The following is a 19,104-nucleotide window of genomic DNA, read 5'->3' on the forward strand; positions in this document are numbered from 1 at the left end:
ATTCCAGGATTTTAGAACTGTTCAAAGAGTCGTTGAGATGACATCTCCTATAGTCATACCTGAACAGTCTTCGAAGGCGTGTTGGGAACCGAGACCTATGGACATTGGTTCCCGGCAGGATCCCGCAGATTAGGATGGCGTCATCTATCGGTAAGTGATGATGATTCATATTCACCACGACTTACTACTTATTTCTCGACCACGTTAAATTCTATTATAATCGGGATGGAGAACAAGAATTCTCCTAAAATTAGTAGTCGATGACACGACACTAGAATTCAATAAAAATGTGGTCGCTTTAGTTTCGGGATTACCAATACCGACCCTCGTTCACACATGGGCATATATGACCGATAATGCATACCTTTATGATTATGCATATTTCCATGAGTATTATGGGGGAGGGTATTTCGAGTAATGGACCGGGCTTATATAGCATTGCCCTTGGTAACCTTTCCCTAAACGTAGGCACCACCATGTTATTCATCCCGATGAATATTTTAGGGAATGGCGAGTTCATTTTCGCAAAACAAGATCTTGTTGGTGACATTTTCCTCGCTTTAATGGTGGGGGCGTGGCGATATGACATTCCCCGAAGTTTTAGTCGCTAGTCTTAAGAGAGCCCAAAGCATGAGGCGTAAGTATCTTCTTATGCCTATTTTGGTAAGCCGCGATCATGCATAGTTGTTTACGTATTACATTGCACAATTCACAGATTGGAAAAGGGTTGAAGTCATGAGACCCACCAATTGGGTGGTTCGCTCATTCGCGAATAATGACTTGGTCGGGATGGCAGTGTGCAGCCTCATTTGGTCGCCCATACATCCCTTCGGACATAATAACACTTAACACAGGTTAGCATTAGTAGATGATAAATGGCTGCAAGCTTGGCAAGTTATAATGGACTGGCGGGGATGAAGGAACCTCATCTCTTTAATGAGGAGGAGGATGCTTAAAGCGGGGAGATAAGGTAAGTTTTTAGTTTTGTTATTGTCTGCTTATGTCCCAAGCAATTTAATTCTGTTAACCCCATAATGGGTGGAACTCTTATAGAGTTGCGTCAGTATTTTTATTTTTCCTATATTAGTATGTTCTAACCTTGTTTTGCAGATGTTCCAGAATTTCACGCGTTTCCATGATATTTTTTCTACCCTCTTTATTTAAATGCTTTGAGGACAAAGCATGCTTCTTGTTTGGAGGTTCATAGAAACACATGTAATTAAGGCATCTGCTAGGATATAGATATGTATAACATGCATTTGTTTTCAAGTTAAAAATTTTAAAAAATATATAAATAAATAAGTTTATGCTATACACTTAGGAATATTGGTATTGTTTTCTTTCTCTATGCTCTTAACAATCTAGAAGTTTTAGTTGATAAATATAGACTCGATCTAAGTTTTAGTTTACTTACGTTTTGAGTTTCATCATTCATTTCATAGGTAAATTAGCTTTTATCTTTTATCAGCCATCTCAAAACTAGTCACGCAGACACCAACTACTTATGGCATGCTACGCTGAAAAACATCTTACATAGAATTTGCAATGTTAACTTCAATAATAGGTATATCGAACCTAATCCATGGGTGAGATCATGATGATACCTGGTGCACAAAACCTTCCAGACTGGAGAGCTTGCCTAGAGAAAGAGCCATCTAACCCATATAATCGTTTACCCAGATTGTTATAGGAATAGAAACTTGAGTATCAACCTATAAGGAGTCAATGCACGGATAGATTATTAGGAGGAAAACCAAAATTGGTTATCATCAAGACATGGCTCATTAAATAGACCATGTTACCAGCAATACATAATTCATACAAAGAAAAAAACACAAACATATACTTCATACTTGTAAACAAACACACGCTAGCAATAAGAATAACTCAATTCAGAATATTATAAATAATACTAAATAAATAGATAAATAAGTTGATATACAAAATATGAAAGTTGACCAGTAAAATAAGTGCACCAATATAGGAACACATAATACCAACAAATTCTCCAAATATCTCCATGTCTCATGGCTAGGGTATTGTAATCAATTGAATGCACTTATCCAAAAGTAAAGGTTTCTTTTTAGTGATAAAGGGTACAAAAAGTCAACTGAAAACTTAAGGGAACAAATGCATACTAGCAGGAAAGATAATTTTAGAGAAGAAAAGGGAAAGTAATTAACATAGACATCCAAAACTTTGTAGACTATACCATTTATTATTGCACGTGTGAAAATTCTGAATTCAATTAAAGGTAATCTGGACTCCAAAATGATGGGAAAATATAAACCAAGTAGTACTTTGCATCGAGATTGAAAGCATCGATAGAACATGCAAAAAACAAACGGCAGTTTAGGTGATTAGACAAAACAAATAGCCACTTGATTTGCTATTTCTCGATTGAGGAGCTTTCAGAACAAAAAAAAACACCAGCTAATTTAAAGTCCATAATTCATAGTTCAGTGTAGCATTATGTTCCTTAAACTATGATTAAGAGTAAATCTGTGATTATTAAGTACAGGTGCGATTAAGAGTAAATCTGTGATTTGTGAAGGTTTATTGTAAGAGCATATTAAAAGACTGTGACACCTAGAGACTGCAGGAGCTAAAGACAGAACATAGATATGTTCTAGGAACAACAGCCTTACTAAGATAGAATTAGTAAATATGAACAAACAGTTAAACACTGATATGGGTGTATATAAAAAGTCTAGTACATAGCTACAAGAACAGAGCTATGACCTCAATATACATAACATTGAATAACAACACAACCATGAGGATGATTAAGTTGTGGAAATTCAAAGGTGAGCTGCAAAACAGAGCCCCAAGCTTTAGAATGCCCATTCAACCACACTCACTGTAAAAATAGAGTCTTCCAAGCTTCCCTCCAATGTTCTATACTTTCGTATTTTAAATTCATGCACCCTTATTCTCTGTTTCTCCCAAGAGATGTCAACTCTTTCTCAAAATCCTTTTTCAAACGTACCCAGTAAAAAATACACCTCTAAACCATTTTATCTCTTAAATCTAACATATACAAGATCTAGTACAAACAAACACACAAATTGATAAAGTAAAATGAGACGCATATATGCTGCTTCAAGACTAGGGGATTTGGACGAGCAAGATAACAATCTGAACAAGTCATTTCTTCTAAGTTATACTTGTACAATAACTATATTGATTCCTTTCACACCCGGAAAGCTCTCTCTTCTCTTCAGCCAAAACTTAACTCATAATAACCATTGTGTACACAAGACTTTTTTGAAACCACTCATATTAAAAACCAGAATCATAACAGTCAAATCAAAGAAATGACTAAAAGTTTCAATATTTAGCATACCCTTTTATAAATTTAGACTCACAACCCATAAACTAGTCATAATGTATACAATAAGTTCATAGTTCCACTTGAAATTACTAAAAACTTCAATATGAGTAAAATTCATGTCTACCCTTTTACATAAACAGATTGAAAAGCTTCAAAGAACCAATCTTAATTTAAAGCATAATTTATTGCAAAAAAGAAATGAAACAGAGAGAAAGAAAAGTTATTATTACCCATCTCTTCACGAGTAGAAAAGTTCATTTTCCCAGTTGGCTTCCCTTTGAACTTCCCCTTTCCCATTTTGTTTTTTTTTGGCCTTAAATTTAAGCTCTGCAACTTCAAAATAAAAAAGAAGTAGAAGATGAAGAAAGTAGATGAGGGATAAAAGTCATGTTAGTGTTGTTCATACCAATGGATCAGCCAGAAAACAATTGGTTCCCTTACCAAAATTAGTTTTCCAAATTAGAAAGGTTGAGCGTCGCATTGAGAACCTAACTCGTTCTCGACCCGAAATCTGAAATCCAATTAAACCCTTGGTATATAAGCACAAAAAGTAAAGAAGAGAATTAAAGAGGAAGCACGAAAATAAAAACCTAAATTTTCCAATCCCTACAAAGAGAAGAAGAATTGAAGAAGAAGGAGAGTAAGAACTAACAAAATAAGAAAAAAAAAAAAACTTACATTCGTTTTAGAAGAGGAAGTGCTGGTTTGAGCCAACCACTTCGCCCCTCTGAAAATGAGAGAGAGGAGTGCGGGATTCTAACCTTTTGTTTTGGAGTATTTCTTATTATTCTTTTTTTTTTGTTTTTTTTTATTTTATTTCTGACGGTATCCATGTGTTAGCCAACCGTTACTAATTAATTCCGATAATTATCTGAAATTTAAGTAATGGATAAAGTGACATACTAACACTTTATAAACGTTTATAATTGTGTAACAGTTAAAAAATGTTACTAAGTGAAAAATGAGTGCGTTACAAAATCACCCTTTTGGTGTAGTGGTGCAGTCTGCTTAGCCTCTGAAAATCGCAAAAGAAAAAAGTTACAACAAGTCATAGCAAGTAACCTTAACTAATGAGAAGTCCCATTTATGAAAGCAAAAACTAAGACACTTTGAGACCTAGGATAAGAGAATAAAGGACCAAAGGAGGTTGGCTCCACCCGTACTTACACAGATTGATGGGTATTCATTCTTCTGATCCACAACTACAGCATCCTCCCAAGCTTAATTAATGTAGCTAGGCAACCCTTTGTATGATCACTTTGTACCTACACAAAGATAATTTCTAGTAAACAACATACTAGAAAATTGTGTAAAAATCCTCTCACAGTCTCCCCACCACCAAATACCAACCAAATACTGAACCGCATATATATTTGATCCACCTTCTTGATTACGAATAGAACTTTGAACTAAGCAAAAGAGTATAAAATAACTTGAAAATTGCAGAAGGTTAATGCAAGATTCGACAGAAAATAGTTCACTCTCGAAACAGATAACAAGTTGAACATCTGAGGAAAATAACATTTCCTTAATTCATAAGCTAGTAGCACAATGCAAGGAAAATCAACTCCTAGTTTAGGGTAGCTAATCAACGCGAACAACATTATGAATGACATTAATCGGAAACTTATTGTGATATAATTAAGACAAATATAACACCATTTTTTTTTCTTCCTGTATCTAACATCTATCTCCAAACATTCTAAGTAATGATAAAATCCACAATGCAAGATAAGAAACATACCAGCACATACTTGCCATGTCTTGAGCTGGTCTCAGGCTGAACCATGGCTAAGGCTAAGCTGCACAAGAGAAAAATGAGGTACATATATCTATACATGACACTCACTAGAGTCAACATAACCAAAAGGACAAATGAAATACTACAAACACTCATCAATAATTAATTATTTGAGCATAATGCTAGAATTCAATTCTTGAACTTGGTAAAAGCTGAATGCAAATTCAAACAAAAGGGGTTCGTTTGTTTAAGTGGGATACCCCTAAATAGGCCAAAGGAAGATATTAAAATAAAATGCATACGAACCAAAAGAAGTAAATACACAAATATTTTATCAATTTGATTGAACTGATCAATAATCAATTTCCTTTCGTAGTAGTGTGGGCTATAGAATAATTAGCTAGCTAGACTGCGCTATGACTGAATGAAATAGAATGCTTATAAAAAAAACCATCTGAGCATTTTATCAGACATATTGTGCACAAAATAGAGGCTTGTGTAGAAATCCAATCCGTATACAACAGATGTAAGAGTTCTAAATTTCAACTTTTAACTTGATATGTGAATTAGAAGTGCCTCAAAATGAAACCGATTAGAAAAGTAGCTCCACTTATACCACTGAAGTTTTCAAATATTGTATTAGAAAAAAAATGACCATATCATACATATCGCTAAAGGAGAATTATCAACTTTTATTTCTTAAAAACATCAAACACTGGGAAGAACAAGATATGGAAAAGAATATTACTTGCACAAATCGTTGAGCGAAAATTGGAATCCTTCTTAGCAAAAATCAAACTCCTTTTATAGATAAGGTTTGAAAGTTGACGATGGAAGAGTTCATGGTTTCAAGAATACATGCCGAGGGTTTTCTACTGTGTGTTGGAGCGACAAAATGGTTTGAGAAATGCGGGATATGGAGTCGGGTTGGAGGGGGTCAAGGGATTTGTTTGCAGTTTTCAGTGCGTTGGAAGTTTAGTTGATCTAGAATTATTGTTTTCGTGATTATATTTATTTGCTAAAACTCTTTGGAGTCTTGACGGTTAACTCTAAACAAACCATATACAAAACCAGCGTCTTATATTGACGGTTTACTGATTTTGTTTTTTTGTTTTTTAGTTCTCGACAATTCAATTGGTAACCCAAAAAATTGTGAAAGGTGTTGACGGTTTATTACATTTCTCACTTGACTATTTTTGTAAACCCGTCATTAAATCATAATATTTTCTTGACGCGTGTCTCATACACGACATAATGTTGCAACAACCGTCATAAATTCATAATATTTTCTGGATGCCTGTGTCATACACGACATGATTTTGCAATAGTCATCATAAAAATATAACCAAGATACCTATCTTGATGGTTTTCAACAAAATCGTCAAGATAGATAAAAAAACAAGCGTCAAAATGTCTTTTTTTTAGTAGTGTTAATCCACTCTTGTTTGCACATACTTGAATGTGTATCTAGACTAAATAAACTAATTCACTAATGAGATAGTAATATTAAGTTATGAAAAACAGTAAACTAAAGTGAAGAAACTGTAATTTATATGATGAGAGAAGGATATAGAGAGGGGAAATTCTACCACGCGATTCGATTGGCTATTAACTTAGTCATCGAATCGCTTGTTTGATCCCTAATGAATACCAAGTCATCTCTAATCAAGGTTTCACTAGCATGAGAGATTAGCACCCCCATAAATCTCTTTGATGAGGTTTCTAATCTCTAGTTCTCTGTTATAAGTTCTATCTCTAGAAACTCACAACGAATAACTTAAAGCGCTAATTTACAAAACAATAATTATATTACTTAGCTGTCATCCTCATGTGCCTTCATAAACCCATTCTAATGAAGGTTTAGCCTTGTGTCATCGGATTAATTAAACTAAAGACATTATGTAAAGAAGAGAATTGAATAACTAAGCTTTTATTGAAGTTTATTGGTGGCTAACTACAAACTACTAAACTAGCCCAAAACTAAACTATTCTATGGAGTTGTATTCTACTATATGGAGAGAGGAGTTAAGTTTAGCCTTAATCCTCTTTATATAGGAGAGGATTAGGGTTATATTTTCATGCATAGACCTGGAAAGGGGACTTTGGGCCTCTAATGTGAGCCCAAAGTCCATTAGGTTAAATCTAAAAGGGCCAATTCTATTGGAAAATATTTCAGTGCCTTTTTCATCCACTTTTACAGCTTTGATTCAGACAATACTGGATCCATTGGAAATCTTATTCTGAGCCGGTCTTTTTGATGTAAAGTAGGCCTAATTACGAGACCCGAGACCAAAGATACGCCATTTTGAAGTTCTAATGGCTTTTTGTCATTTTTCTTTCCGAATTGGCCTTGACTAGGCTTGAAAAGGTTTTTCCTTCTTGATTCTTGGGCTTTAAACATAGAACTCGCTCAGCAATCATCTTGACTCATTTTCAATGCAAAAATGGTATCTTTAGTAACTTAATCAGCTTCAAGTCTTGAAATACACAAAAACACGTAAACAGTACTAACTCTCATTTATTATAAATATAATTGGCCTAAACGTAATACTATTAAGGCGTTAAAACTATAGTTTTGGGTGCTTATCATAAGCATCATTGATTGTATATAGCAGTAAGTTTCCGAGACCAAGGTTAGAACAGTTAACTTCCATATCCTGTAAGAATCTAGCCAAAAGCCTCATTTGTATGATTATTGAGTGATGACACAAAGGATGTACGGATAGAAAGGCCACACGTCCACTTGCTTGATCACCACGCCATATCCTATGAGAGAATTTAGTCCCTTTTTGGATTGATATAGCCAACTAAACGTTAAAAACTGAAAAAAAAAATAAAAAATAAAAAAAATCATTTAGTTTCCCTTTTTTTGAGCCTTCAAAAATCCAATAAACCTTTTTGTTCTTCACCATCAAATTCTTCACCCGTTGTTACACACAATAGAAAGCTTACCCAACTAACGAGTTGAAAATTTGATGAACAGTAAAAAAAAACATAACAATTAGTTGCTTCAAAAAGAAAAGAAAGATTCATATCAAAAATTGAAACTCCTAAAAGTTCAAAATCAAATGGAATCGATTTCAAAAGAAACAAAAGCAAAGTTAGAATTCCCAAAAATCAACATCATATGGAGTCACAAAGCCGAAGGGCTAAATAATGAATCACAATTCGGAAGGAAAGAACAAAACGAGGTTTTTCTCTAGTTACAAGTATCTTGAAGACCATATTTCTCAACTTTAGATTTTGTTTTCCATTCCATTTTTATTTCTAAACCACCACCTTAGCCCCGTAACTCCTAATAAAAGGCCTCTAGCTCGACTAGGAATAGGATGGTATGATAGTAAGTAGAAATTGTGATCAATCGACCCCGGTTCTCTTTGGACGTCATTCGTGTATGTGAGAAATATAAGTGCCCTTTGCATTTGAGAGAACAGAACTTGAGTGATTCTATCAAAGAGTTTGTGTTTTAACACAATCTTGTGAGAACCCACCTTAAGGACGCTCTCCAAAATTTACGAAAACAACTCTGCTTTTGCATTTTATTGCTCATGTTTGCGCATTTATCTTTAGATAATTAAATTAATGTACATATGTTATCCTAAGTTCAGAAGATTTTTTCCTTATTTCCCCGCTAATGAGATGTATAGATTTCTGAGAATAAATAAGGAGACAAGACCCTTTGTGCAAGATGGAGGAAGTTTATGAGTACCTTTTCTGGAAAACTCTCACGAGATTTAAGCTCGTCCACTAGAAAATTCCTAATGGTTTAAGGCCTTGTTGCATACGGTCAATACAGTCGCACTCTGCGGAACGAGATTAGTATAATAAACACATATTTGACTTCTTCTATTCTTATCTCTCATCTTTGCTTGGGGACAATCAAAATGTTGTTTGGGGATAGTTGATTAGAACTCAAATATGCATTTTTATCATCTTATAATGCTTCAATTTAGTGTAATTATATGATCAATAATGTAGAAAACTCATGTTCTTATTGCTTTTTCATAATACAAGCCTATTCTAGACCAAATATCTCAGAAAACATGTTCTAGAGCCAAAAGGAGACAAAAGGAGCCTAAAAGGGACCTCATGGAACAACTGAGTAAAATTGTCAAAAAGTCAACGGTCAAAGTCAACTCACGAGCAAAAAAAACTCAAAAGCTCCAAAAATACTCTAAGACTTCAAAGACCAAGGGCTCAACCCTTTCAAGACATGGGCTAAACACCTAAAGCTTCAAAAGACCAAAGGCTCAAACTTCCAAAGACAAGGGCTTAGGCCCAAAGGCTTGGTCCTATCCATTCAACTCTAAAAGGCAAAAGAAGGTTCTAGATTAGGTTGCTTGATGGATAAGCAAAAGAGGAAGGGTAAACTTGTACATCTCTACACAAGTATATAAGTGTAGAGATGCCCACAAAATAAGGGAGCTAGCTAATGAGTAACTAGACTCTAGTATGAGTAGGATATCATAATTGGATAATAGTTTTATTTTAGTTTTTATTATTGTTTTCCATTTTCATTGTTTTCAAGGTGCAAGCTTTTTTGAATCAAAGTCAGTTTTCTTCCATTCAAAGTTGTTTTAATCTTGTTCTTCATAAACTAGTTCTTTAAAACATCTTCTTATTCATTAATTCACACCCGAAAAGCTAGTTATACTCATTTGAATCAATCAAATGAGTATAACTTGCTAACCAAGTTATCTCTCCATATCATCATTCTACATGTTTTACACTTAACCAATCCTAATATCCATGTTTTAAATAATTACTAAGATAACTAGTTGTTGTCTACATCTTCATACATCAAAAGTTTACTAATAGGAAATGAAAAGTTAAGAAAAGGTTTGGTTTTTATTCATCAGCACTTCTTCTCTTCATAAGATCTAAGATGAACAACTTTAACCCTCTACATACTTACAAACTACTTTTATACTTCTTCATTTAGATCTATACTGAGGTGATCTGAAGAGGTCGTTGAGGGACCCGAAGTGGTCTGACAAGTTCGTTAAGGCACAAAAGCTCGGGTAGCAACATGGTCATGTCATTTTGGATGGTTTTATGTGATCTAACTGGGTCATTTGAATCAAAATCCAAGCAATTTTATTATTATTATTTTTTTGGTCACTTCATATCCAAACCAAATTCAAATGACCAAATAAAAACTAACGATACATCCAAATAAAAACTAATAATTCATATACAAATAACTTCAAATTCTATACATTCATATACCATTCGCAAACTAGATTTCCACTAAAACCATATACCAAATCCATCAAATTACATAATAAACCCTAATCCATGCACCAAACCTTAATCCATATACCAAAACCATACACCAAATCCATCAAATTACACAATAAACCCTAATCCATACACCAAATCCATCAGACACAATCACGACGGTAACGACGACCAATAAACTTTCATCGAGCCAAGTTTTCTGCATTGAGGAACTCTGCCCTTGCTGCCATGGGAATCACATGCCCACCAAATTGCAAACCTCTCTCCAGCATGTGACTAGTTTCATCGAGGACTTTGCTCTGTAAAAAAACAATGCAAAACTAATTTAGTATTTACAATTTTAAAAGAGCGGAACTACAATTATCAAATCCCAAAACTCACCAGCTGAGTACTAGAACTATGAAGTGTTTGTAAGGAGAAATGAATAGGAAGCTCACGATTTATCATTCGAATGGGAGTATTCATTTCATACCAATCCATGTAGTCAAACTAACACTCCCCTGGATAAGTAGCCAGAGGTCCTCGATTTTGGGGTTGGATCATGTGATTCTCCCATGTGGTCCAATATGTCGATGCAATATTCCATTTCAGCTCGTACCCGCGTTCGTAAGTAGTTCTCGTCACAACAGTTGGCTATTGAGGATTGGCGTGTATAAACTACACGTGACCCAACTGACGCATCACCCTACGAATAGCGTAAAGCTCTAGGACACCAAGAAAACATATAAAAGTTTCAATCTAATAATATGAAAACAAGCTTCATCGACAAAACCAAAACCAAAACCAAACCTAATCTAATTGAATATCGTTATCGACTATCTATATTTGTTTTTTTACAAATCTACAATGCATCAATCATCCTATTTCGCCAAAAAGTTGCTACAATTAATATAGTGATATAGTGAAAATGATATGATACATTCAATTTGCTGTGACAACAAGAAATCTAGTAACTACTAATCAACTCAAAACCAAAAATAAGATTGATCGTTATTGGTAAAAAGAACTGACTATATAACACAAGGAAATTTTTCATTGGCAAACTTGGTCATGACATTGCAATCTTAACACTTCGTACAATTAAATGACAGCAAAAAATTTACAAACTGCAATGCATCAAAGCATAAAATATTTAATGAAAAAAAAAAAAAAATAATAACTCAGTTTGAAATTGGTGTTGAAGCGTGCAATTGGAGGATGCAGTTTGCAAGAGAATTCGATTTATTTAGTGCAATTGGAGAATGTTGTCTAGAATGAGGTGAATTTAGGTGCAATGTGATGGTGTAACTTAGAAATTATAGATGAAGGAGAGGAAAGTTGGAGACGAAGGTTGGTACGTAAGGGCAGGTAACTAGCTATTCTAGTTTTTAGGTTTCTCGGTTCTTTGGTGTGTGTGTGTGTGTGTGTGTGTGTGTGTGGGGGGGCAACATAACTACAGACCTAAGTTGGGCTAAATTGGGCCGAGATCTGCCCAACACAATTTGGGGGGTGTCAATAGTATCACCCAAAACAAAATACACATAGTGACAAGATGTAGGCAATTCTTGGAAACTCCAAACACATGACTGGACTGGACCGCCACATTGGCCATTTAACAGGAGAGACTATGTAGGGATTAGTTTGCCCAAGGGTTCTTTATTATATGAGTGCTTCTACAGCAACACACACTTTGAACACAATGACGTGGCAAGCTGAGAGACCTTGATTTTCAGTACTTCTTTGAGAAATACACACGCATCCCCTGCCTGATGAGTGCCACGTCATTGTGTTCACAATTTTCGGTTCATTTTGTGTGTTGCTAAAGACTTTTCCGTATTATATATAAGGCCGAATTGGAATGGGAAAGGTCTTCAACTCAAATTTTTAGCATTAAATTTTTGAGCATATATATCAACAATCCGGCTAATTAATGATGATGTTTACTAGCAGTATATCCACTAACACATAGGGGCCATTTGTTTTTGCCTCTTATAAGACCTTGAGGTCTTATAACCCTTATAAGATGTGCCCAGAGTGATTTTTTGACATTTTTTGGTTTGTTTTGCTTCTTATAAGAGGCATTCTACTAGAAATGTCTTATAAGAGGTTCCAATTCTATAAGTACCAAAATTGGATCTACTTCAATTCTATAAGTCTTATAACATTTTGTCCATATACCCCTAACCTCATTTATCTAGCCACCACCGGCTACCACCACCACCACCACCAAACTATTAAAACCACCACCACCACTGTCGCTACTACCACCACCATCATCACCACCACCACTACCACCACCATCACCACCACCACCACCACCACCACCACTGTCGCTACTACCATCACCATCATCACCACCACCACTACCACCACCACCACTGCCACCACCACCACCACCATCACCACCACCACCACTGCCACCACTACCACCACCACCACAATCACCACCACCACCACTGCCGCAACTACCACCACCATCATCACCACCACCATCATCACCTCCACCACCATTATCACCGTACTATTAAGACTATCACCACCGCCACCACTGTGCTATTAAAACTACCACCACCACTACCATCACTACCACCGTGCTATTAAGACCAATATCATCACCTCCATTACCACTACCATCACCACCACTACCACCGTACTATTAAGACTATCACCACCACCACCATCGTGCTATTAAGATATCCACCACTTCTACTACTACTACTACCACTACCACCCTTTGTGTTATTAAGACCAATATAATCACTTCCACTACCCACCACCACTGCTATTAAGACCACTACCACCATCGCCAATTAAAGTAGTTTTTAAAATCGATATTCTAATTATCAAAATGGGAAAATCAAACTATATCTTTATTTCAAATTAATCTATTCATGTTTTTAGTTATATTTAAATAACCATATATAAGATGTTATGTATTTGTTTTTTATTTTATCAACAACTTAAAATGAAAAACAAACCACTTTATAAACCATCTTAATGATGTCTTATTTACTAGCTTATAATATCAAAAAAACAAATAGCACCATAGTGTTTCTAGGCCAAGTTGTCTAATTAGTTGTAGAATTAGCAAAACAAATACAACTTTATATAAATACCTGATAGAAATCTGCTTAAGGTTGGATACATTTGAGAATTGCCAAAAGTGACACCCTCTCCCTATCATTATCGAAAAAAAGAAAAAGACACCCTCTCCCTTTCTTTAAAAAGAATGTTGCCACCTCATGCAACCTATCTTATAACAACTTTACCTAATTACCTGATAGAAATCTTCTTAAGGATACATTTGTGAATAAGGAATGTAAAATGCCAAAAGTGGCATCCTCTCCCTTTCTTTAAAAAGAACTAGCCTTGAGTACATAGTTCCCACGTAGGTCCATCTCTCTCTCTTCTTTGATATGAAAAGAAAACAAAAAATAAAACACAAAAAACAAAAAACATAAACATGCATGTGTGATGAAAATAACAATGGTTAGAACCGATGGATGGACAGCTCCATCGGCTAGCTCGCCCACACCAATTTAAAGGAGTAGTAGCAAATAGGCACATGCTTTGCACGTGGTAATCATCTACATTTATGATTTTGGCCCAAAGCCCACCATGTTTTACATCTCCAAAAACAAATTTTGTCTTAGTGTACCATATTTTATCTCTCTTACTGTCTCTCTACTCTCTAAAAAAAAATAGATGGACTTCTGAATTGACTTTTGTTTTGATTTTTTTTTGGCTCAAATGGTTTGTACTTGGTTAACATTGGACGTCTCAATAAAAACAGAACTTGTTAGAATCAAGGGACAACTCCATCGGCCCACTCACCCAACCCCCTTATAAGTAGTAGAGATATATAGATATTGCCACATCATGGAACCTATTTTAAAGCTGACAAAATTCATATAAATTGACCAAGACACCCTTGAATTTCCCTAATTAAATAAATTTGATCTATCACCACCATAATCGCTACCAATTATAACTTGGCATAATGAAGTGTGAACCGAGCCATCAAAATATCCTTATATTTGCCAAACATCCTGCCAAAGCACTAGACTCCTTTATATATAATACTGAATTTACTACCTAATTAAAGGAAAAGATTGGGCTGAATTAGTTTATTTTCCTAGGTTCTCAAAGCATTTCAAAGGAAATAGGGGTCTTTTTCGATGGTAAATTTGAACTAAATGTTATAAAACTGTTTGGAGTATGAACTACGAAGAAGCTGATGGAAGAGTAGCGATGTCCCACGACCCACCCGAAATCCAAAAAATAAAACTACACCACACTGCCTGAACCAAACCCAAACTGAAATATATATGGAAGGGTTTGGTCAATTTTTCTAGGATTGACCCGAACCCCACCCAAAAAATTTAGGCCTAAACCTATGAAAAGGGTTAAAAGGAATTGAACCTGGACAAAGAATTAACCCCTAAAAAGTACATATCAAGTTCGAGAGTGTAGAATTACATGCGAGAATGGGTAAAAGAGATCTACTTCATTCAGTACAATATTTTTCATAAATAGAATATACAAGTAGATAGAGAAAAAAACTAAAGGTGTGTTTGTTAAATTTTAACTCATGGAAAGGAAAGAAAATAAAATTAGTGGTCCACTATGGAATGGAATAGAAAGGAAATAATTTAAAATGGTATGTGTTTGGTAAACTGGGAAAAGGAAAGTAAAAACTGGGAAAATGAATAATCATGTTTGTTTGCAAAAGTTATGGAAAGGAATAATTGTATTGTTGGGTCATGGGTGTATTAGTAGTAAGTCCTATCTATCTATTTCCTTTCCTTTCCTTTCCACAAAATTTTCAGGGGTTAGCTAAGGACACAACCTTTTCCATTTCTATGATTTTGTTTCCATATGGAAAATCCCATTTCCTTTCCATATGTAAACAAACGCCTTAAAAACTATGAAAACGATGGACCACTCTTATTTTCCTTTCCTTTCCATAGTGTTTCCATCAGAACAAACACACCCTAACTTAGTAATAAACACAAGTCCACTACGTGGTATGTAGACTTGTTAACCAGACTCTAGGACACATCATATACACATATTTAGTTATTTAAATAAAACCAAACTCTTAACAGAGAGTTTTCTACATTTTCACAAAAGAAATTCACATCTTGCTCTATTTGTTCCTATTTTCGAATTTCAAACTGGCCGGTCATATTCACCTCCATTGAGTAGATTAAGACTACCCACTGAAATGGAAGATTTAGATCTTATAGAGTGGTGGTGTGGTTGGGGTTGGGCAGTGATAGTTTTATGAAGAGAGTGGTAGTCTCTCTTCATTGATTTGTTCTCTTTATTGAAGTTGCTCTCAATTGGCTGGAGGGGTGAAATCAAAGATTTAGTTGTGCTAAATTCAAATGGGTTTTCCTATTATTCTCCTTGTTCATTTATACTGGGTTTTATCATTTCCGAACCCGTCCCAATTGGTACTCCAATTGGTACTTGAAATATAGGGTTTGCATTGGTTACAATTCTTAACAAATTACCTGAATCTGAACCTGACATGCATAGCTGAACACATGTCCAATCCCAAGTAATCAGAAACCCGTTCAAAACCTGTTAGGTCGGGTTCGGGTACCCGCTTGGACATCAAGAGTAGAGAAATCACACCTATTAAAATATTGGCATTCAAGACTGGACATGAGTACAGGTGTGTATCAGTGTATGGGAAGATAAAGCATAAAGTTGTACTGATTATATTAAGGTTTAAAAACACTAAGTTGGAATAAAGCCAATCACTTTATGACCTTCTTTATCTCGGGCAGATTGTAATAATAAAATAAATTAAGGAAAGCAAAGAAGAAAAGGATGCAATACCAGATTACCAGTAAGAGGAAAAAGAAGATAAGTTGTTTTTTCAAAAGAATAAAGAGAGAGAGAGAGATTGGGGAATCCAAGTGTTCCAAACACTCCCAGACAAAGTTGTTTCAGAATGAGAAAAGCAACATTTGCTTTACGACCTGGAAAAGTAGATTCAAAACCCATAAGGGTCTTAGGAAATTGCGTGGTTAGCAACTCCCACTGACGAACCCAAGTCCTTCAACTCTTTTCTCGCCCTCTCTAGCTCTCTGTCATTTTTTGCTTCTTCCTTCTTTTTCTTGTTCTATAACTAGTGGGAGTAGGGAGGCAGCAGCAATTTCTTCAACCCCACAGGCCCATAAAATTAGCTGGGTCTTTGGCCAAGTAAAGGGGGCGAGTTCCCCCACCAAAAGTTGAAAAAAGTAGAAAACTAGAAATGTCGTTTCAAGTGGAGTGGTTTTTTCAGATGATTAGATTGTTTTTCTAGCTTGCAAAAAGAAAAGGTGGTTTTGTTTGTCAAAGCACAAACTTGTAGGGTATGCACCTCATTTCATATGTAACTGATTAGATTTACAACAGATCTGATCCTCTTTCCAGTCTTGAATATATACTTCATTCTTCTTCCTCACCTTCTTCACACCTCAGTCTGTTAAGAGAGGTATGGAAGGTTGGTGTTCTCGCTCTTATCGTCTTTGGCTTCAGATGATGGTGAGGTAAGATATGATTAATGGGTGGTAATATGGATGTGCACACATATGTAGATAATACATGAAACCGTGTGGATATATAGGTGGTGTATGCCTGGCTCCCTGTATGCCATTTGCTGAGCCCATCTTTTGCTTAGATGACCTTCGTGGATGGCGTGCGAGGAGCCATGCATATTGCATGTTGTCCTATTATATGTGTTACACTATATTGCACCGTACCTGTCTATCCATATCCATGCTCTCTCTCTTATTTCCTCTCTCAATTATTTTCTTATTCGATTTTATGACAATTTTGAAGAGTTCTGTTAGGGTTAAATGTACAGTTTGGTTTTAGTTCAATTCTGAAGGCATGATGATGCATGTGATGAAGAAACAAAAAGGTATCTTATTGTATGATTTGATAGCTAGATTGACTAGTTTCATTGCAAGTACCCACTTTACATATTTGACACAAATTCATTAATGTATCTCATAAATCTGAGCTGTTTGATAGATGGAATGGCTAAATGAAAAAAAGAAAAAAGAAAAGAAAAGAAAAGGGAATGGCTGATGCAAAGTTAACTGACATATTGTACATTTGGAGAATATCTTATTGATCCTCCTTCCCCCATTATTTTTGGTTCAAGTATTCTAGCTTGAGCTTATGCAAGTGAGGGCCGGTCTTCCTAACCTTATCAACAAGTTTCCAAAAAAAAGTGTTATTCTAGCTTGAGCTACGGAATAGTAAGCCTATTCTGGGTTCGGAAAGAGCTAGATATACTGTGTTATGTCTAAAACTTTAACAAATTGAATTATTATAATTTTGCTTCTTCAAAACAACATAAAATTAATTAAGGGTCTAAAATTAAAGAAGATTTACATGTTATTATCACCCGGCCTAACACTTATTGTTGAGTTTTACATTCCAAAGAAATAGACCAACATCTCCGGGTAGGTACCTTTGGATGTGTTTTGTACAATTGTGCAGCCTCTCTTGGCAAGCTGGTTTTGAAGGATGAGTTCTTCCAGTGTAGCACGGAATGGGTCGATAAGTTTTCGTATATTTAATCCTTCATAGAAAGAGCGAGAGGGCCAGATGAGTATGTGTTAACAGCCAATCTCATAGCGCGCGCCTGAGTACATACCTTCAGGGTGTGTACGTAAGTTTTGCTTATAAGGCACTTGAATTGGGCTCCCTCTTCTTGTGTAAGGATATGGGTCAATTCAAGTTCATATATTTAGATCTTCATGGAAGGAAGGAGCCGCATCACTACATCAGGGCAGTATATTAATAGTCTGGGTATATTACCTGTCACGCACGCACTTGGCCTGGGCACCCTCTTCTTTCAAGCCGGCGTCCGTTTGAAAATATGGGTGAATGAGGAAGGATTTGCGTTTAGTTAACGATAACTATAGGAATTTAGTTATACAAATATAATTATGGTAGACCTAAAATCCTTGCATGCATGTTATTGGTTGGATAGCGGGACAGCTTATTACCTATGGACAAATTTGTTAACATAAGATGATAATATATAGTATATTAGTATTGGTATATATATGCACCAGTTTTTGGTTCGATACTTCGATTATTAACCAGGGGATCGGATCTAAGATCATAAATATGGTGGTCGGATTAAATTATTAAAGAATGAACTGGACATGTTTTGTAGGTGGTCGGATTAAATTATTAAAGAATGAACTGGACATGTTTTGTAGGGACGCGCGGACGATTATATGGAAGATCATAGCACAGATTTGAGTTTACAATGTAGGCCTGCTAAATAACACCAGCGAGTAAACCAAGGTTAATTTGGGTCAAATGCCGTTCAAAGAGAAGAACAGTTGTGAGCGTGCAACAGATCAGAGATAACTAGTGAGCCTGCACAAAGGGTATGATCGATCAGTCACGTGTTAGGTCCCATTATGAGATTGATTAGTTAATTCAATCAGATCGATATCTAGAACTCTACATGCATGTACTTGACATTATATTCCTCAATTACTGGTAAATTGATGAATCCCTCCTATGGCAGATTGGTAGAATAGAGTCAATAGACCACATGGGATATCAGAAAGGGTTCAGGTCTATTATTCTACGACGTAGGAACCATAGAAATCATCACCATACCTTTTTACTTTTGTCAGTTTTTATTCCTGGTTCATGGAAGTCAGGTCACTCAGGTGCGATTGTGCGAAGTCTCAACTCTCTAGGTGCGAAGTCTTTATACCTCCATTTTCATCTTCCCAATGGTTGTTAAGAATTACTATGTATTGCAAGTGATTAATAT

The sequence above is a fragment of the Coptis chinensis genome, chromosome 7 (genome assembly GCF_015680905.1).
Source record: "Coptis chinensis isolate HL-2020 chromosome 7, ASM1568090v1, whole genome shotgun sequence".
NCBI classification, from domain to species: domain Eukaryota; kingdom Viridiplantae; phylum Streptophyta; class Magnoliopsida; order Ranunculales; family Ranunculaceae; genus Coptis; species Coptis chinensis.